Here is a 22,913-nt window from a genome sequence, read left to right on the forward strand (position 1 = left end):
TTGTGATTAAATCATAATTGATATTGTTGATACCATATTAAATTCGTTACTATCGAATTTAATTCTACTGTAGAATTTTTTTTTTCGTCATCGGTACGTTATTAAGAGATATTAGTGTACTGTGTATCACTATCTCACGTTTCATGTGTATCGGTATATGTCTGTTCCATCTATTTCATTGATTACTCTTACATGTTGGTTAATGGATGAAGTTTAGATTCATTTAGCATGTTTTATTAATGGTAGCCGGTGCCCTTATTATTACTTGTTGTCGTCGGATTTCGGGCCTTATGATGACTGGTTACTGTGTTTTGCATCTGTTTAATTAGTTAAGTTAAGTATCCATGATTCCTTTAAAAGGTTCTAGTCGGTTTGTTCTAGTGGAGAAGATGACAATGACATAATCTCTTTTGTTAGCCGGGCCTAATAACTTTTAAAGGCCAACTCCCATATGTTTTATTGGTTCTGGGCCTTAAGTTAATAAAACCCAACTAACCCAGTTTGACCTTTAAGCCATTTTAAGTTATTTTGATGCACATAATTCATTATAACTCCGTTTTTAATACATAAATACTTGTTACGATAAGTGATATTTGGTGGTTGTTAACTTGTTATATATGTGACTCAAAATACTAGCCCAAATCTCGATCCAACGTAAAAATTTGATGCATAAATTTTATTTATTCTGTTACAGTTACTTAAAAGATGTCAAACCTTACTAAACTTGATTTTCAAGCTCTTTTAATTAGTGATGCTAAGATCTATTTACAATCTAAAAAACTTAGTGATGCTATTAAAGAAGGAAACAAAATGAGTCCAAAAGAAAATGCCACAGCTCTCATATTCCTACGTCATCATATTTATGATGAATTAAAAAATGAGTACTTAATAGAGAAAGATCACTACACCAAAACAGCTTTTTTGTGACACCAAAATGGCATCACAAATAATTTTAGTGACACCATTTTGGCGTCACAATTTGACGTCAATTATTTTTGTGACGCCATTTTAACGTCACAAATATTTGTGACACAATTTTGGCATCACGAATTTGTGATATCAAAATAACATCACTATATTTTGTGACCCATTTTGACATCACAAATTAGTGACGCCAAAATGGCATTACAAATATTTATAACGTCAAAATGGTGCACAAATTGTGACGTCGTTTTTGCATCACAAAATATATTTTAGAAAATAATAATAATAATAATTGGTTGCTATACAACCTTACAGTTTTGCACCCTGTAAAAGAACTCATTTAAAACACCGTCCACTCTATAAAATACAAAATTACACCATCAATCCCATTCAAGAATATATAGTATTCATTCCATCCCTTTCAAAATTATGAAATCACTTGCAAGACTAAATACTTATATTTCCCAAGTGAAAGTGCTATGCTACATTACATTGTGTTTACAACTAGCTACCTAGAAATAAAGTCCCCTGATCACCACTGCTTATGCCTTGACCCTAACACCATGTGAGAAAATGATTTCATGTCTAGCTTATCCATCCTTCCAGCCATCATAGCCTCGTTCTATTAAGTTCAATCTACAAAATAGAAAAACAAAAAACTAGTTAGATTCAATATATCGTAAAGCGACAAAATCCAATATAGCACAAAATGCAAATCTCAAATTCTTGAAATTTTTTGCACAATGTACAACCAACAAGGAAAAGATAGCTAGTCAGCTCGAGTAATTAGCAAGATAGCTGGATAGTTCTAGTTGAAGTTGTTTTATGTAGAAGGCTCGTACTTCAAGAATGGGGGTAACATGAGCTTTATTTGAGTAGTGAATACTAATTCTAATACATTTCCTTCAAACTTAACCTTTTATCTACCCACTTAAATTTTAAAAATGCAAAAGAAACCCTTACCTCTTTGTAAATAGTTGTCAGCCTAGGATGTGCATGACTAAACGGTTTGGGGAAAATACTGCCCTCGGCTTCAAATCTGGACTCAGCAGTAGATGTGTCACCTCCTTTCATCTGTTCCAACAGTAGGAATGATACCAGAAAATAGAAAGCTATTACAAAACGATGTATTGAAGATTAGTTCCAAAATGTATCTTGAAAGTCTTGATAAATTTAAAGGTCTTACCCCACTGTGATGTGGCTTACTATAAGCAATTATCGTTATGATCACTAATCACTTTGTTGGGAACTTTTACAATTTGTCTAACATATCGTGCTTCACCATTACTTAACCCTCAAAAATGAAAATCCGACAAAGAAAAAATTTACGAACAATACGTAAAAACACAATTGAAAGAATACTCACGAATCAAACTTAAGAGAAATGAAAGTTCCAAAACAAGGACGAACCTCTAATATCTTTGGGAACTTTCTAGGGACCTTTGTCGGACCTAAGGCAGCCACCCGATGCCTTGCAGTGCACAGTGATAAAACATAAAAATGATCGTTTACCTACGAAATGAACGATGAAACTCAAAACGTAAGTAAACTAAAACTAATTTTATGTGCCTAATATTTATCAAAGATTTCTACTCTCAATCGAGATATAGTAGAGTAGATGATTCGTTCCACTCCTAGTCCTTCCGCATGCTGTGCTCTCTACGTATAATTACTCTTAACTAAAGTCTAATGAGAGATTTACGAATGGCAACTAGACTACGATGCAACTACCCACAAGATGCAACTAGTCGACTATTAGAACAACTATGGGAATGCTACGTAGATTCTATGATAAGGAGTTGAGGGGGATTGATTCCACCTTAACTCGACTTAAACCTACTAACGACGAATCGTCGTAATCCGAAATGAACTGCCTTCAATATAACAATGCAGTTACTCCTAATCCCTAATTACACATGGCATTTCTACCAATTCATAACTAGTATGTGAACGATTACACCCATTCTCATGGTGAACTAATCATTTCTAGAGTGGAAAGGAAATTACGACGACTCTACAATAATCGGGATCAAGCTTTCATCAAGGCTTCTCAACCCCCTCAAATGGAGGTTTAGCCGAGAATCATCACGCTATCATTCCCAATGGAATTCAAACAAGACATGATATAAAGATTTGAACTTTACTTGTTTAAACTCAATTCAAAACTACTCATGCAATAATTGAATTAAACTAATACTGACAAATAATTAAATCTACGAATTGAAACTAAACAATTAATGGAAATGAAACTAGATTATGGATAACACTATTTTATTAATTTAATGAATAATAAAACTATGATTCAAATACTAAATTAATAATCTAACTAATCTAGGTCTAGCTTTCTACGTAATAAGGGAATTTAGATCTAAACAATTGTAAATGACAAGAATCGAAATTGACAAACTAGCTATTTTATTTATCAAACTAATGAAGAACAATGATTCTAAAGATTAATCTAAAACCAGAATTGAACTGAAGCTAAACTAAATTAAAAACAATTAAATCTAGATCTAGAATTATCTATAGTTTTACGTCTAACTAGCTACCATTAACAAAGAGCTAAGCTTTGGTTTTTATATGTTCAGATCCAAATATCGTGTATGGGCTTGGATCCATGTTTTGGGCCAGAGAATCAGGCCCAAAACCCAATTCTTTCAGTCCAAAAAGGCCTTCTCAGCTGCAGTTGGCTTCAACAGACTTTTCGTCTACTTCTACTCCTCTGATGGGATCAAGGCTTAAACCATTGGAAATCTCTTTCCGAGTTGGTCGTTTTGACATAAGGTAGGCCCCATTCCGAGGTTTGAGTCCAAAGATCTGACCTTCGGAGTTCTCTCGACTTTGTGTCTTTGTTTTACGCCCGCGTCGACTTTTCAGCTTTTGGCCGGGCTTTAGAAAGGCTTTTGTCTTCTTGAATCTTGGCCTTTAATCACGGAGCTCCTTAGTAACCGACCTTTGCTCCTTTATCTCGCTAAAGTGGCACATTTCTGCATAATAATGGATTTTGAAGCCCGAAATGCATAAAACACGTGTCGGTGTTAACTCTTAATTATTACTCACATAATTGGTCTACAAGTATGGTATTCGGGGTTAAAACTACAGTTTTGGGCTCTTATCAAACCACCCCAAACAGCATTTTGCTTGTCCTCAAGCAAATATGAGAAATTAGAATAAGTGACCAAAAATGGAGTTCTAACTACTCTCGTTTATTTGAGTCGCGATTGCATTGACCATATCGCAACAAGGCCTTAAACCACTAGGAATTCCCTAGTGGACGAGTTATAGCCTCGTGAGAGTTTTCCCAGTGAAGGTACTCACAAACTTTATCTATACTACAACGACTAAGAAATAAAACTATTGTTTCCTTATTCATGCTCTAAATTAACTATACCTCTCACTAGCAATGCATATAGAGTAATCAAGTCAAACCTAAGCTAATATATGCATAATAATCAATCATCTACAATAAACATATATACAATGAGTAATACTATGAAATGCCTAGCGGGTTAGTTTAAAACTTCGAATAAGCGTCCTTAAGTAGGTTCTCACAATAATAGTCAAGATACAACACTCTCGATTTTTTCCACTCAAGTTTATTTACTCCGATTAATGCGATGGGCACACTTTACCTTACAATCTCAATGACAACAAGGAAGCGAGTCGATCAAACACATCGCCACTTACTATCACACTAACCTATTCCTAATTGAGCTAGAGGTCTTTATTAGGTGTTCTTGGGGATTAGGAGATGGTTTAAGAAGGAAGGAAATGGATATTCAAAAGGACAAGTATGAGATAATAGAGTTTTCATATTATGTAACTAGAAAACCTTGTTATTTACTTTTGCTTCTACACTTTGTTTCCATTAAAAAAAAATATATATATATATATATATATATATATATATATATATATATATATATATATATATATATATTTTTTTTTTTTTTTTTTTTTTTTTTTTTTTTTTTCTTTTGACTCCTTTTATGCTATTTTTTTTTAGTTTTTATTTTATTTCTATTTCTATTTTTCTTTTCTTTGGATGGAAACTTCTTTTCTTTATTTTCTGAAGCAATTAACTAACTTTTGTTTACACAGGTTTTTCTCTTCTTCTTTCTTTCTCATTCTATTATCAGACTTATCTAAATTGGGTAGGTTGAATTTTTTATTTTGTTTTGTTTTGTAACGGGGTAAAGGATTTGTGGTTTATGGAAGGCTAAAGAAAGGCTCAGAGGGGCGACTAGCGGAAAATAATTCATAGGTTTGAATTTCTGGCTATATCGATCCAAAGAGGGCCTAAATTCTCACTTAGGATATGGCATAGTGATCAAGTAAGTGGACGTGTGATTTCTCTATCCGGATTTTACTTCTCCCTTGTATCATTTCTCAAATGTTTCGCTCATATAAGGCTTTAGGCTATATTCTCACAGGATTTGTAGAATAAGTACTCTAGCCTAGATTTGAAACTTATCGCTAACAATCATAGATACTCATGTAATATATTTATAGATAGATGCAAAGATTATTACCTACATATTAACCTAAGTTTCTAAAAATTATTCTAATGTAAAAGCTACGTGAGACTTCTAGATTATTAAGAGCATAGAGAAGGAAAACAATACCAATATTCCTAAGTGTATAGCATGAACTTATTTATTTATATTTTTGAATTTTTGAAATTTTAACTAGAAAACAAATGCATATTATACCTATCTATATCCTAACAGATGCCTTAATTACACGTGTTTCTATGCCCCCCCCAAACAAGAATCATGCTTTGTCCTCAAAGCATTTAAATAAATAGGGTAGGAAAAATACCATTGAAGTGCGTGAAATTTAGGAACATCTGCAAAACAAGGTTAGAACGTACTAATATAGGAAATAAAAACTGACGCAACTTTATAAGAGTTCCACCCATTATGGGGTTAACAAGAATCAAATTGCTTGGGACATAAGCAGACACTAACTAGAATTAAAACTTACCTTATCTCCCGCTTTATTCATCATCCTCCTCATCCTTTTCTTCTATAAAGAAGTGAGGTTCCTTTGCGTCCTGCCATGCCATGACAATTTGCCAGGCTTCCCACCATTTATCATCTATTATTGCTAACCTATTAAAGCCGCCACTTGGTGCGGCGGGTGTAGGGTGCAACCTCGATGAGGTTGTATCCTCCACCCTTTGCCAAGTCATTACGCGGAAAGATCGAATAATACTATTGGTGGGTCGCCTGAATGTCGAATCGTAATCCAATCCGTGAAACGTGTACAAAAAACAGGAAAGAAACATAGCATAATATGGGAAATTAGAACAGGCATAAGAAGGTACTTATGCCTCATGCTATGGGCTCGTGCTAAACTAGACATCAAGGTTCTGGGAAGGTCATGGCACATACGTTCCGTGGCTAAAGCAAGGAAGACGCTGCAAGTGGCATCATTCACAGAAGAAAAACGCTATTCCCCTAAAATGTTTAGCATGATCCAAAACATAACAGTTCCTATGTTCATGGATAGGCTACCAAAGGCGACGTTATAGTCCCCTTGGTCCTCGATACGGAAAATGCCTGCCCCATACGACTCATGCAAAAACTCATAAGTGTAGACATACATATTATCTACCCAATAGCACCATGGGTCTTGTATTTCAGTGAGCATAGCAAGTCCAAGAACAAATGCTAGCAAGAACCTAGTAATTTCCATTGGTTCATCATCAATGTTGATGGAGAACACTTGTTCTCCATCTGGTCTCTCAAATAAAATGTAGTTATCGTAAAAATAAGATGCTAGTGTTGGAGAATAAAGTGCATCAGGTCTTACCATAAGCGGTTCCCAGCCTACGTATGTGATCGCCTCGTGAAACCAAACACCATAAGTAGTTCTTTGGAACAAATCTTCGAAAGACTGTTCCGGTATCAATGTAAGAGATGTCATCTCTAAATTACGCTCTGGAATAGCTGCGAATGACCCGGCAACAACCCACAGAAAACTGGAATTTTTCTGGTCCACGGAAGTCGGTAGTCGAAAGTCCACTCCACTTGGAAAAAGTCGCTCGATGATTTTGGAATTCCAGTGTTTAAGCGTGAGTCGCTCACTTTTACGAAAAGAAGTCTGCACAAAATTCGACAAATGTGTAGAGCGCGATTAGCGCTTCCTCAGGCTCAAAGCCCCAGGTGTCTTGAAGATCGAAAAATAAGACGAAATGTGGGAGTGAAAGGTGAGTGATGGATGTTTGGTGTAGTGTGGGTTGTGAGTGTAGAATGAATGAAGTTTATATAGGTTTTAAATTGCTAAAAGCGGATCGGGGAAGTTGCCAAAAAGTTTTCTGGCGGTTTAGAAATACTAAAATTTCCAATCCCGAAAACGGAAACAACTCATTTTCTTGATTCTAAAACAAACCTAGTATCTTTTAGGTTGAATTTAGGATAGAATCTACCTATTTTATCGAGATTTCATCCTACCATGATACTTATTCATAGATATGCCTAATCGGCCATATTCTCACCCTGACTCCGCAATAACTTCTAAAACAAGGGTCATATAAAAATCATGCTGGAATAGATAACACCACCCCCAAACAATTTGGGAAGGTGGGATCAACATTAAACAACCACGCACAATGAAAATAATGACATTATATTAATATTGGCATTAAATGCCTTTTTACTACAAAATTCAAATTACGGAATTAAACTTACATTAAAATAACTAACAATACTAAAACTACAAAAAATAACATCAAGCTATACTATCCCTAACCACTTCGGTACTGGTAGCGGAGGGCACACGCTCAGGAGATGGCTCCTGAGCTCCCGATGGGCCAGCACCATTCGTCTTTCGGCGACGACGCTCATGCCTCGATGGTGTGTCCTCAGAAGGAGAATCCCCGTGAGGTGGGAATCGTGCAAGCATGTCGGCCCGGAACTGGCGCTGAGCTTCTAGCTCAGTCATCATCTGTTCCCACCGCTCATCCTCCCGACTGGGATCGGATCTCGAAGTTATGATGGATAGTAGCATGTCGAGTCCGGAGGTCTTCGCAGATAGTGTTGAGTGAATGCATGCCATGATGAATTACAGCCATGCGTTCTGCATCTGACCAACACCTCTCCAAGGCATCAGCATCAAAACAAGTCAAGTCCTCCTCATCCTCCGAGGCATTCTCATTTCCACCATCCTCCTCATCCTCTTCCCTATCCTCAGGCAACCTCCAAACTCGTTGGACACAATCCTTATAGATACGAGGATTTCGGTGCGGTGAGGGTAAATCCTATCGACGAGTCGCTCTCAACTTCAAAGATGATCTTGGTTATCAACACGGGGGAGAGGTGCAACGGACTTCCCTACTCCCCTAATCATGTTAAGCATAAACTCCAAGATATAGAACTCGTACTTCTGCTCCTGGAGTATCCATAAAATGTGGAGGCAGTTCAGACCGATGTCGCTGACCTTTTCCTTTCCTAGGACGTTCCGACCAATCCATCGAGCCGCGGCCGGTTGGTTGGTTCTAAAGGGATGCTGGCGAACACAATCTTTTTTAGGTGAAGCTCGCATTGTAGTTCCTTTCGATGCTCGCCATCCGCGTTCATCAACGGCTCTACCCCATTATATTGGGACTCCTGTAACGTGACATCTAAATGGATTCTAGGTAGAATGCCTAGAATCTCAGCCAACAACCCAGTAGTTAATTCCTTCCTCCTCTTCGCCACCATAACAAAAATTCTACTCCCCTCCAACTCCCTCGTGTTGTAGAACCGTCGGACTAAGTCTTCGTGGTAAAAGGCTTCGGTCGAGTACCACAAGCTATTCCAGTCTCTACTAATCATTTTGTCACCATAAAACGGCGCGAAGTGGTCGCCAGTAAATGCTTGCTCCGGCAAAATTCGACGTTGTTGAGCCATTGGAGTGTTAGGAATGTAGTGGGGGTTTAAATGGGATGTGGGGTTGGAATTTAAGTCAACCGAATGAAACAAACAGTGGTGGTGGCACGGTGGTGGCGCGACAGCTTGAATTTGTAAATTTCGGTGGTTTTTGGTGATGTAAGTTGGTGGATTTGGTGGTTGTTTTGTTTTAGAGAAGATTTGAAGTGGATTTTTGATGGTTGGCGTGGGTTAGTTTAGGTTTCTTTTTAATTTACATTTTTTTTTAGGTTTTGAAGCTTTGGTGGTCATTAATGGCGGGTTGGAAGTGAAGAACGCGACTGTTGGTGCAAAGGTAAGAAAAGGCCGGCGGTAAGCATCGGTTGGGTTGGCCCAAGCCCAATTCGAAATTTTCGATTTTTCGCGCAACTTCAAACTAAAATTTCCACTTCGTTACCAGTCCGATTTTTGCGAATGAGATATGGAAATGATTAGGAGAGAATTTCCAATCCAATGATCCATAAAACACTCCATTCCGACCGTGGATGACATATAAGATAGTGGAAAATGTCTCGAAGTGTGTGCATGACATACGTTATGTGAACGAATGAACTATAAATTCATAGAATATGTCAACCCGAATCGAATTACAATTAAACAGCCTAGACAACTTTAATGGGACATAAAACATTCTAGGATGGAAACACGACCACCCCACCCCCAAACAAAAATTTTTTTTTTACAATAAAGTTTAGAAAATTTGTTTTTTTTTAAGTGGGTCTTTTAAAGTCAGATTCCCGAGACTTCTTAGATTACTATGTTTATTCTTTAATATAATATATATATATATATATATATATATATATATTTACTTTTATAATGAAAAACAATAAGCAAGAAAAGACATAATTCACCCCATAGAGAAACATGACTCAAAAAATCCGAAAAACATGCAAGAGTGGAAAACGTGAATTATGTTAAACGTGGACTTAGGATCCGGTAGTTACAGCCACACACTTCATAGGGAGGGCCCGGTTACCTTAATGGTGCACTCACCAATATCTGGAAATAAAAGGAATGCACCAAACACAACAAATTGAGTCATTTATAGTCAGATACTCGAGACTTCATCTAAACATATGTATGAACATGCAGTTTATCATATATCAACAACCAAAATAGTTGTGGATCATTCCATAAATAAATATCACAGAAAACATATCCAAACACAATCAAGCACCAAGATTTCCTATGACACAACCTAGTGAACTGAAAGGGAAGTCGGATAACCCTATAACGTAACCTAGCATGCACCTTCTTTTTCATTTTTGAACGAGAGGGTGTTCTAGTGAATAAGTGTGGAAAAATGAATGGTTGTGTAAAAAATAGTGGATATGGATAAGTTGTAGAAGGAAAGCATGTAAACAATGAGGATGTGGGTTTAGCACAAAACTCATTCATGGTGTAGGTAGGGACTGTTTCAAGTCTGAAAATGAAGGTGTCAAATGCTTTGTTCTTCTGAAGTATTTGTTTACTAGGTGGATTTAAAAATTATGAAGCACGTAAAAACAAAAGGATCGAGTGCAAACTCGAGATTCCTTTGAAAGGGTGGAAGGAGGGGAGTCGAGGTGGATGTTGTGCAAAGTAGTTCTTCATAGGGTGAATCATCACCTGCTCTAAGAAACTTCTTGAATTCCTCATCTAGATTGGTCATATCCACATTACTATGGTAGTCCACTATATCTTTGAGAAAGTCATCTATCTCGTCCTCATACATAATATGTATATCGACTAGTGTAGGAATGAAAATGTTGGAGTCTGAACTTCCAAAGGAAAGAAATTTGGGCATATGATTATCAGGGAACGTGTTGTTGAAATAATCTCGAGCGAAGCTCTCGATCATGCTAACCTCTCCATCCATAGATCTAATCGGGTAAATGTGTCTTTGTTTTAAAACATTTACTTCAACAAAGAAGATGGCCAAAAGACATGGACATTGAACCATCAAGCTGCAATTAATGAGCCGCATTGGCGGTTGCCAAGAAAAGACGCATCCTAAGATGATCGGACAGTTTGTTAGCGACTTCTCAGATCGAGGATTACAAAATCAGCCGGATAGTAGAAATCCCTGAATTTTTACCAAAGACATTTTTCGACCACACCCTTAGGATACTTAATAGACCGATCGGCTAATTGCAACGCCATTTTAGTGGGTTGCATCTCGTCTAGACCTATTTGTCTATACAAATAAAACGGGAGTAAGTTAACACTAGCCCCCGTGTCTAATAACGTGGTCGTCGTTATAAGAATCTCCTAAGGTGCATTGTGACATAGGGGATCTACCGGGTCCTTGTACTTAACAATTCCATTATGTTCAGATAGAGTTGGGAATTGTTCTGTTAAAAAGGCGTCTTTTGGTATATTGGTCTTACGCCTAGTAGTACACAAATCCTTAAGAAATTTAGCATGGTGTGGTAGCTTTTTAATAGCTTCGAGAAAGGGAAGGTTTATAGTTAGATTATTGAAAATGTCCCTAATCTCCTCATAATTAGTATCCCTGGTTAACATGACTAATTTTTGTGGAAACGGTGGTTTCTCTCTATATTTAGCAATTGTATCACCTGGATGTTTAACCTTGGCTTTCTGTTTCTTAGGTTGTGTTGTAACTGGTACCTCTATAGTGGTAGGCTCTTCGGTTTCTATTTGGTATCTAGTAAAGTAGCGGTGTAGTAGGGACTCTTGGTGGGGTAATTATAGGTATAGTTACTTTGTTATCAACCACTCTGCCCGAGAGTGGTGATGGCCTTTAGCTCACCTACATTTTCATATTCATTACTAGTATTATCGGTTACCTCAAAGGCTGTGTTTGTTATTTTAGGATTAGGTATTGCGTGACCTGAAAACACACCTACCTTTGGGTTGGGCTTTATCTTGGGCCAACTGTTGGCTTAAATTATTAACGGATTGTAGAAGATGTTGGTTAGATTGAGCCATGGTTTGGAAAAGTTTTTGGCTCACTTGTATGAAGGTGTCAAGACGATCCGGTTGTGTGGGTGTAGTAGTCACGGGTGGTGTGACTGGAACTATCTCGCGTGAATTATTTATGGGCGGATTTTGATAGTTATTATTTACTAGGACGATACCTCTATTAGCATTATAATTATTATAACTACCTTGATCTAGTACTTGACCTTGTCGAGGTTGCACTTGGTTGTTGTAATTATTAAAATTACCCCGACCACGCCCTTGTCGTGGTAGAGCTTGGATAAACCGTGCGTTGGCCTAACATATTGATTATTGTACCACGGAGGTGTGGCGTGTTGGTTATTTCTCCAACCGGGTTGGGATTTGTCTCAAGGGGCGTTAGGTTCACTATTAATGGAACAAGGCTTTCATAGGCTATAGGACGCTGGAAGTCGGGATGCTCGTGGGGCTCCAACAAACTACATGGATTTGAATTTACATTCATGATGGGGATAGGCTTTTGTTGAACGTAGATGGCCTCTACCTTTTAGTGAGTGATTCGATTAGAGTTTTAAGCTTGGGATCGTGTTTAATTTCAAACATACCGCGGCCTTAACTATATTAGAAGAACTAGCGGAGCGGTGGATATCGCCACTACCCCCAGTTGTTATTTAAACTTTAGTTTGATCCTCTAAAAATTTATAAGCCTCCGAGGCTCCTTTACTTAAGAAACTACCCCATTCATTATGTCAAGGACTTCTTTTATGGTGGTGTAGAAGTCCTTTGAAAAAGGCACGAACTAACGTGTCTTTAAACTAAGTTATGATGTGGACACTCTATAAGGAGATCGGTGAAATGATTCCAAGCCTCTGAAAATGATTCATGAGGATTTTGTCGAAAAGAAATGAATCTTGGAAAGCATCTCATCCGTCTTTAGGGGTGGCTAAAATGTTCCATAAACAAATGAACAAGTTTAGCCCACGAGTCCACGAATTAGGGCGTTTGGGCGCTTAACCAAGACGCCTCCTTATCGGCTAAGGTGAAAGGGAATCCCTTAGTTTAATTTGTTCCGCACTAACCGTAGGATGATGGAATGTTGTAAGGACTTGTTTAATCCTACGCATGTGTTGATAAGGTTTTTCATGGTCTAAACCATGAAAAACGGGTAACAAATTAAAATTATTTGGGGGGATTCGGAAATCCTCCACTGGGTCTGCTAGAACGATGCAAGATTTGGGGCTATCACTCAAGGCTTTATAAAAGTCCGAGAGAGGAGTCTCTCCTTCGTCGGGCATTGTGTCAGGTAGAGTATGTGGAATAGTAGCTAGAGGTGCAATGAGTGGTATACTAGATAGGCGTGATTGTTGATGTTGCTGTGTAATTATGCTCGGTGTTTTTGTTCGACCAGATCTTAATCTCATACAAGGCTAAGACCAAACTTAGCTAATTACGTCAACACTCCAAACAATCCCCGATACTAGTATAAACCTCTAACGAGAGATGCGAGGTGTGGAAGAAAGGAATACCTGATTGCGTCCTTGCTTCGCTTATGAATAACGCCTTGTTTACGGCGTGTTGATGTATATAACTAGTTAGAACACTGAAAAACTTGAAAAATCAAAGTTCGAATCAAACCTGTGGAAATCCGGCAAAATTTAGCTCAGGGCGCGGGTGCGCTCACTTTAGGCGTGGGTCCGGTCGATTAATGGCCTCAAATTGAGGTGTTTGGTCCGCGGATCGATCGCTTCCAATAACTTGAGTGTGTCGCGATCCTTTGGGCTGAGTGCGCTCCGTGCAAATTTTTCTCGTAAGTTTTCAATGTTGAAACGGACAACCACAGTATGAATCAAACAAGTGTGGGTGGGTTTAATGGGACTTTAAGAAGAGTACTTATACTACGAAAACAATGCGAAAGTGAAACTAAGATGGCAGCTGCGCCATTTGATAAAACATAAAAATGATCGTTTACCTACGAAATGAACGATGAAACTCAAAACGTAAGTAAACTAAAACTAATTTTATGTGCCTAAGATTTATCAAAGATTTCTACTCTCAATCCTATGAGATATAGTGGAGTAGATGATCCATTCCACTCCTAGTCCTTCCGCATGCTGTGCTCTCTACGTATAATTACTCTTAACTAAAGTCTAATGAGAGATTTACGAAATGGCAACTAGACTACGATGCAACTACCCACAAGATGCAACTAGTCGACTATTAGAACAACTATGGGAATGCTACGTCGATTCTATGATAAGGAGTTGAGGGGGATTGATTCCACCTTAACTCGACTTAAACCTACTAATGACGAATCGTCGTAATCCGAATTGAACTGCTTCGCAGAACAATCTGGTTACTCCTAATCCCTAATTACACATGGCATTTCTACCAATTCATAACTAGCATGTGAACGATTACACCCATTCTCATGGTGAACTAATCATTTCTAGAGTGGAAAGGAAATTACGACAACTTTACGATAATCGGGATCAAGCTTTTATCAAGGCTTCTCAACCCCCCTCAAATGGAGGTTTAGCCGAGAATCATCACGCTATCATTCCCAATGGAATTCAAACAAGACATGATATAAAGATTTGAACTTTACTTGTTTAAACTCAATTCAAAACTACTCATGCAATAATTGAATTAAACTAATACTGACAAATAATTGAATCTACGAATTGAAACTAAACAATTAATGGAAATGAAACTAGATTATGGATAACACTATTTTATTAATCTAATGAATAATAAAACTATGATTCAAATACTAAATTAATAATCTAACTAATCTAGGTCTAGCTTTCTACGTAATAAGGGAATTTAGATCTAAACAATTGTAAATGACAAGAATCGAAATTGACAAACTAGCTATTTTATTTATCAAACTAATGAAGAACAATGATTCTAAAGATTAATCTAAAACCAGAATTGAACTGAAGCTAAACTAAATTAAAAACAATTAAATCTAGATCTAGAATTATCTATAGTTTTAGATCTAACTAGCTACCATTAACAAAGAGCTAAGCTTTGGTTTTTATATGTTCAGATCCAAAAATCGTGCATGGGCTTGGATCCATGTTTTGGGCCAGAGAATCAGGCCCAAAACCCAATTCTTTCAGTCCAAAAAGGCCTCTTCAACTGCAGTTGGCTTCAACAGAATTTTCATCCACTTCTACTCCTCTGATTGGATCAAGGCTTAGACCATTGGAAAGCTCTTTCCGAGCCGGTCGTTTTGACATAAGGTAGGCCCCATTCCGAGGTCTGAGTCCAAAGATACACCCTTCGGAAGTTCTGCTGACTTTGTGTGCTGTTTCTGCCCGCGTCGACTTTTCACCTTTTGACCGGGCTTTAGAAAGGCTTTGTCTTCTTGAATCTTGGCCTTTAATCACGGAACTCCTTAGTAACCGACCTTTGCTCCTTTATCTCGCTAAAGTGGCACATTTCTGCACATAATGGACTTTGAAGCCTGAAATGCATAAAAACACGTAATCAGTGTTAACTCTTAATTATTACTCACATAATTGGTCTAAAAGTATGACTGTTACAGGGTTAAAACTACAGTTTTGGGCTCTTATCAACAGGTACCCCCATAAATTTGGGTAACTCACTGGGGAAGTTCCAAGGTCTATCAGAAGTTTATACATTTTAAATATATAAAATGAGATACATATTCCTAATCTTTGACATCTACCAAATTCAAGTCAGAATCATATACCTCACATAAATTATCTCCTGGTACTTGTTTCCAAGAACCTGTTAAAGCAATTCACAATCAACTGTTATATGTCCCAAAATATAACACTGACCATAATGCCAAAAATTATTACAAGAAACCATAACATATAGAGTAGTGTTCTAGCAAACATGAATCTTGGAAGTTGTCTTGGGTCTAGATAACAAACCATCACCCCACCCATCCATTCACACTGAACTTCAATTCAACTTAGCTTAATTATGTTACAATACACTACCGCTACATTCTTCATACCACAAAACTTCGCATTAGTCCAACCTTACTATCATACTTCATTCAAAATGTAGTATCTATTTCAATAATTGTCATTCCAAATCCCAAATCAGTACCTACACTAGTTAAAACTAGACAAGCTAACAAACCACATCACAAAAAAAAATAACCAAACCACTCTAAACTTAAAGAAAAAAAATGTACCTTCAAAGTACATGGAGACACCATTGATGTAGTGGCATTGCGATGCTTTTAGTCCAACAGGATCAACACCATTCAAAGAAACATCTGTGAAGAACAAAAGAAAAGTCGTCAATAGCAGTCGCACATACTAATTATATTGACGTTCAGCTTATTATATTGACATCAGCCTTAACTATAACTCTAGAAGTTACCTCATTTACAATAAAAAAAAAGTAAGCCAAATTTAAACATTTTCTATGAGACACAAATCTCATTATATACCTCGTGAACATAATCTGCATATATATCATGAAACAAGGACAATCGAAGAAAAACGATATACCTCTAGGACCTAGGGTAACCCACACGGCATCAACAAGCTTATCAAATGTTGATAGTAATGTTGCAAGTTAGCTAAAATTTGTAGTTTTACACTATAAAATGACACAAAAGCATGTGATATCCTATAATCAATAACATTTTATAGAAAAAATGTTACAAATGTTTATCTGTGTAACGTTCCCCACAAAATGTTGCAAAAAGGCATGTTACAAAAGCCCATATTTGTTATAGTGATAGTATCCTCATAAAATCCAACAACTTTCCCAGACATTTATGCAATACATAGTTTAAACTCATTTAATTTGCTAATTTTGAAAAACTGGTCATGAGACAGTAAACCTTGTCTTTCCGCCTCACCATGAGGTTTAATCATGTGCATGAACTTATATCTGGATAATCTACACACTCTTCGTATACTTCCAACGAATTGTGCCCATTAAAAAATTAGACTAACCAATGCATGTGTCTATCAAAATGCATACGGTGTTGATACAAAAACCATCTCTCATAAAACAGAATTGATTTGAGGGACTCCTCCCAAGACTGACATCGCCTAATAGGTCATGCTCCACTTAATTAAAAAACAATAGAACTAAGCCTAAACATCAAGACTATGCAAATAAACTATGGTTATCATGTGATCCTGACTAAAGAATTGGGGCTTCACTATACAGGTTCATAACTGTAAATTAGATAACCTAGGAACTCACCACAGAAGTTTTATACATTTGATTCAGGAAGCTTCAAAGCTTTAATCCAGAGGGACCCTACATAGTATGGGTAGCTCTTGACAGTACAACTAGTAGAGGTTTATGCAATCAAGTTATGCACTTGGATTCTTCGCAAAAAATTTCAATTCATAACACACTTCAATTCAAACACAATAACAAAATCAGGAGTTCGCAAACAATAAGGGTCTTCCTTCCAACAACACAAATGGGCAGATCAACACCAACACCCCAGCAAGCGTGCACCCAAAGAACGACACCACCACCACCAGGCGAAATGTGCACCAAGAAATGGCACACCCGAAAGCAACAACAACACCCAAGCAGCAGCAGCAAGCACCACCACTACCGCACACACACACACACACACACCAGCTAGCGGTACACTCACATTACCATATGCACACACTCACACACTAGCTAGCAAAGACACTCTCACATCACCACCGCACACACTCATGCACCGAGATCCTCAAGGAGATTTCCTTGATTTAAAATGAATTCTAAGGGGCTTATCTTGCAATAGCCCATGAGGGGTGATAAAATACATTCATATTGGAATCATGTTTGGTTTCTAGTGCCAGTCTCTAGTTTCGTGTAATTTCCTTCGGTGAAGGGAATTTATAAAATCAAAAGGTATTACAAGACTTATCAGCTAGGACAGTTTTAAGTGTCAGAATACCAGTGCTCATGCTACAAGTATCAATCCATGAAAAGTTAAGGCAAATTGACTGAGATGTTGGCTATGTACTGGCTATGCAGCTGACAGCATTAATTAGTTGTACGGACTATAAAGTTCTACCCAAGAAAGAGATATTGGAAAGATGAAATAAACTATGATCATGTGAACAAACATGGAAATAATTGAGCTGCAAAATGCTATAGAAAGGGAAAATTTGGGAGAAATAGGCTTTACTCAGCATAAGTAAATCATCAGAGAGAAATAATTCAGGGATAAAGGTTATGAGTATTAGCCCATTCGGAGAGCATTCCAAAAATAAAATCAAACTCTAATAACCGCTTGGAAGTTGCGTTGGTTGTAGCTAAGCACATTTCTATCTTTTTATTGATCCGTAAAATGTCTATTCCCTCAAGTAAGATTGTTGTTACATATGTAGGAGGGTGAAACCTGTCATGCATGAATTTGGTGCATTATGAATCAGAAGATATATGTAAAAGAACGATACTTACCTACAAATTTATTAGCTCTTTCCAGAAATGTTTCAACACGAAGTGTATGTATGACTGAAGCATCAAGAAATTCGGTCCATTCCAAATCCGGTCTTAAAACTTCTGAGATAACCCAAGGATCCATCTCGACAAAGTGAGCCTACAAGCAAATAATTCATGTGTCAGAGTAGGCCAAATGTCAAGGACCGAAGCAAACATCCATATATTCTACACAAAAGTTATTATCAAATCAAATTACTCGAACTCTATTAACTCGCTTATGACATGAAGTGAAAAACTTCTACTTTGTAATTGGATTAACAAAGTAAAGCTTGTTAGAATCAAAGCAGAAGGGAACAGAAAAAAAATAGGGCAAGAAGCCCTGTTACAAAAGCAATAAGAAGAATAAAACTTGGAAGCAATAATAGCTAAATTGTTTCTTCAAGTGCTTGCTGAAATAAATATTTCATGAAAAAAAGTCTGAGCATGATAGGACTAAATAATAAAGAAGTTACTAATGTGGATTAAGGAAGACACCTCAGAACATCCCCTGCTGATCGCTTCAATTCCAATAGATCCCGTTTCACTATACAAGTCCAGCCAACGACCAAGCCTTAAAGAAGTAGGATTACCACCAGCTATATATGAATCATATGATTAAACATTGCCGCTGTTGTGTGAAACTCCAAATCAAGTGAAACCCAAAACTGACATGAAATTACAAACCCCAAAATCAGTGAATTAAAACCCCAAAATCAATTTGAGAGAACCAACAACTAATAAAAATAATAACCAAATTGAATGACACTTGTTTTTAATTTTCAGAGAAATTAAGGGATTTGAAATTAGGGATTTTAAAATTAGGGGTTGTAACCATACAAATTATTCTATGGCTTCAAAATTCAGATCAACCTGCGAACATGGGATAAATAAAAGAGATCGAGAGAGAGAGGCATACCGAACACTTTTGTGGATGTGAGTGTGAGTCCTCGCGAATGGAAAAGAAGATGAAGAACAATTTTGTGGGGGTGGGGGTGGTCTGGATTGCTTGTTGCTTATTATTCTTCAAGAAATTGGAGTTGACGAAAGAGATGAGATCGATAAAACTTTGTTACAAATTTACGAGAGCTGCCCTTTGAAATTGACACGTGCCTTATTTTTGTCGCCAACAAGCCGTCAATATCAAATACCATTAATACTGAGTAGTTGAGAATGCTCCCAGTGACCCACGTCAGCCCCTCTTTTTTCTCTCAGACTGACACATTAGATTTTACCTAAAAAAATGAATTCTACGCCCCTTTTTTTGCGATTTCAATTGTTTGTAGCCCAAAATACATAAAAACCCAAAATAGATAAGTAGATAAAAACTTCTTTCTTAAATCTTATCTCCAAGGAAACCCTAACTTACTGCAAGGATAGATTACAAACTTGAATTCATGACTCAAGATGAAATGAGGAATATATAAATCTGCAGACATTTGAATCTCTCTCTCTCTAGAATATATACTATTTAAATTTGGAGGATGTAGTTTAGGGGGATACTATTTATTCATGCTCAAGCTAATCTGATATCGATTTATTGTTTGTTAATGCAGTGAGCTTCCTCGCTGATCTTGATGGTCTCTATGCCACAAGTTTTACCATTTTCTTTTACTTTTTGATGCAAGTAAGTTATTTTTTCCAGTTGGTGGTGCCGAAACTCTGTTTCTTGGTCCAGCACTTGAGATTTACCATTTCCTGTCGAGCTCTCAACACTCCATTAGAGGTTCAAAATTTTCAAAACTTCATCACAAGCATCAGCCCACCCTTCATTGTCTTTCCTCGCCAAAAAACATAGTGTTTTGGCCCTCTTCGAACAAGATCTAAAGAAATAAAAAGAGAGCACCTGCAAGGAGTCGCCTCTATCATTATGTCTAAGTGTCTGACAGTTCCAATCAGATTCCAAGAGTCATCCAAGTTCCCCACCAAAGTTCCAACGTTGATCAAGACAAAGCAAATTACCCAACCAATTTCTCTTAACTTCTGATGTAGAGCAAACAAAAACTCCACCAAGACCTCTCTCTAGGATTCCCACCTCTTCTTTCTTGAGGATTTTCTCCACCACTCAAATTCAAAGGATTTACCTTCAATCACGGCAAACTATTCCTCCATAAGATCTTCCATCCACCATTGAGGAACCTCTTCCAGAGACGATGCAGTTCTTTCGTTTAGACTGCTTGCGAATTCACTCCACTTTCACTGATATGGAGTTTATTCGTACTTCACACAATAAAAGACAGCTTTAGTCTTAAGACTCTATCTATACAAAAAGGTATTAATACCAAATCCACTTTCACTATATGGAATTTTGTAATGAGGTGATCAATTGGGCTACAACAGGAATAAGAGATGCGATTGTAAACAAGAGAGATGCATGTCACGGAAAGAATAACATGCTACAGAAGATCTGAGTTGACGAAAAATTTGAATGATTAATTAGATCAATGGAGCGTTCATTCATAACATAATCAGTTAAAAAGAAGAAGCCTCTGCGAAAACATGCTGAAGAAGATCTGAACTCACAGAACAGTTAAATCATAATCAGTCCAACGGAGTCTTTATGCCAAAGTCAATATAAAGACTGGCATTTCTTGGACCAAGCCACAATAGTAGCTACGTAAAAAAATTCATAAGAATGGGTATATATTTAGGAGTACTCTTCTGAGATAGGAGTTGAAACTGTCATTTGAATCTCACATTTGGCTCTAAGTAATATTTGATTACCACTCAATCAACCAGATAACTACAAAACTTTCTGATCTTCTTAACATGGTTACTTTTGAATTGGAACAGCAGGACAGGTCAATATATATTTCCGGTATGCTCATTTTGCAGTAATTGATCAGAGGTGGACGTAGTGTTATATGTTAATGTTACTAACGAATAAACTAATCTCCTATAACTGGCTCTCTTGCTGCAGCCTCAAGATGTGGAACACAATCAGCCTATTCTGGATTTAAATTGTGCTCGGAGCATACAGGGTGAAGTTTTCAATTATTTTTGTTTTTCTTCCTTTTGTTCTTTTCTTGCCCAACACCGTTTGTTTGTGAATGTAAGTAAATTTGTGCAATGCGTTTCAAGCTTATGACTAATTTGATTAATTCTTTTGGTCGACTATGGTTTTGCTTTTATCGGTTTTCAAAACAAAGAAAATACTTTCAGTCCTTGGCGAAAGCAGCCAAGAGAAGCGTCATTGAAACCGAGCTTAGAGGGCCAAGAGAAGTGTTTATGAAGTTTTGAAGACATGAAAGAGGACGCCAGTTTCCATGTGAAGAAACTACTGACTGTGTACCCTATCCATAGAGGGAGAGGTTTTGACATGTCTGTAAGTACTGATAAACCTAAAATTGAATAGTCTACCTACGAAATGAACGATGAAACTCAAAACGTAAGTAAACTAAAACTAAATTATGTGTCTATATTTATCAAAGTTTCTACTCTCAATTCTATCGAGATAGAGTGGAGTAACAAATTCGTTCCACTCCTAGTGCTCTAGCATGGAATGTTTTCTAATCTAATTAGTCGGTCTTAAGTCTAATGAGAGTTTTACGAGGGGGAATTATACTACGATGCAATATGAAAAGCAATATGTTGAATGTCACTACGAAATATATGGAAATACTAATGTTCTTGAATCTAGATAAAGAATTAGAGGGAAATTGAATCCACCTCGAATCTAACTTAATCACCTAGAATAGATTGTTGTAATCCAATTCTTACGTTCTTACGGTAAGAATTGCTCGTTCTAATCCCTAATTAACATGACATTTCTACCAATTATAACTAGCATGTGAGGTCGTCCACCCATTCTCATGGCGAAACACGACCTTCTAGAATGGAATAGACTCTACAACGCTTCTACACTATACAACTAAGTTTTCATAAACCCCTCTAATGGAGGTTTTAGCCTTGATTCATCAAACCATCATTTCTCATTGAAATTGAATACAACATATTACAAAGATTCTAACTTTATGAAATTTAACTAAACAATAATCGAAATCTAATTAATAACTAAGAATTGAATGATAACAAGAATTGAAATTAGATCTAATAAATTGTAAATGACAAAAATCGAAATTGACAAGAATAACTATTTTATTTATCTAATCAATAAAGAACAATGATTTAAAGTTTTAATCTAAAACAGAAATGAAATTCTAAAACCGAGATCTAAAACTAATTAATGGAGGCTACTAATCTAATTTCTAATCTAGGTCTAACTATCTACCATTAACAAAGAGTGAAGCTTTGGTTTTTATACATTCAGATCCAAAAATCGTGCATGGGCTTGGAGCCATGTTTTGGGCCGAAGAATCGTGCCCAAAACCCATTCTTTCAAATCCAAAAGGCCTCTTCAGCTGCAGTTGGCTTCAATAGACTTTTTGTCTACTTATGCTCCTCTAATTGGGTCAAGGCTTGGACCATTGGAAAGCTCTTTCCGAGTCGGTCGTTTTGACATAAGGTAGGCCCCATTCCGAGGTCTGAGTCCAAAGATACGACCTTCTAAGTTCTCTATCGACTTGTGTGCTATTTCTGCCTCCCAGCCGACTTTTCAGCTTTTGACCGGCTTTTTAGAAAGGCTTTATCTTCTTGAATCTTGGCCTTTAATCATGGAACTCCTTAGTAACCGACCTTTGCTCCTTTATCTCACTAAAGTGGCACATTTCTGCACATAATGGACTTTGAAGCCCGAAATGCATAAAACACGTGTCAGTGTTAACTCTTAATTATTACTCA

General features: G+C 37.1%; 1 long non-coding RNA gene across 1 annotated transcript; it reads right to left on the reverse strand.

Moving 5' to 3' along the window:
• Positions 1 to 17,418: 17,418 nt before the first annotated feature.
• On the reverse strand, positions 17,419 to 20,666 carry LOC147475919 (uncharacterized). The gene is made up of 3 exons (XR_015208452.1): positions 19,093 to 20,666; positions 18,672 to 18,841; positions 17,419 to 18,294 (listed from the first exon to the last, which is right to left on the reverse strand). It is a non-coding gene; the product is annotated as an uncharacterized LOC147475919 (long non-coding RNA).
• Positions 20,667 to 22,913: the final 2,247 nt, after the last annotated feature.

This window comes from Coptis chinensis, chromosome 9 (assembly GCF_015680905.1).
Source record: "Coptis chinensis isolate HL-2020 chromosome 9, ASM1568090v1, whole genome shotgun sequence".
In the NCBI taxonomy this organism is placed as follows: domain Eukaryota; kingdom Viridiplantae; phylum Streptophyta; class Magnoliopsida; order Ranunculales; family Ranunculaceae; genus Coptis; species Coptis chinensis.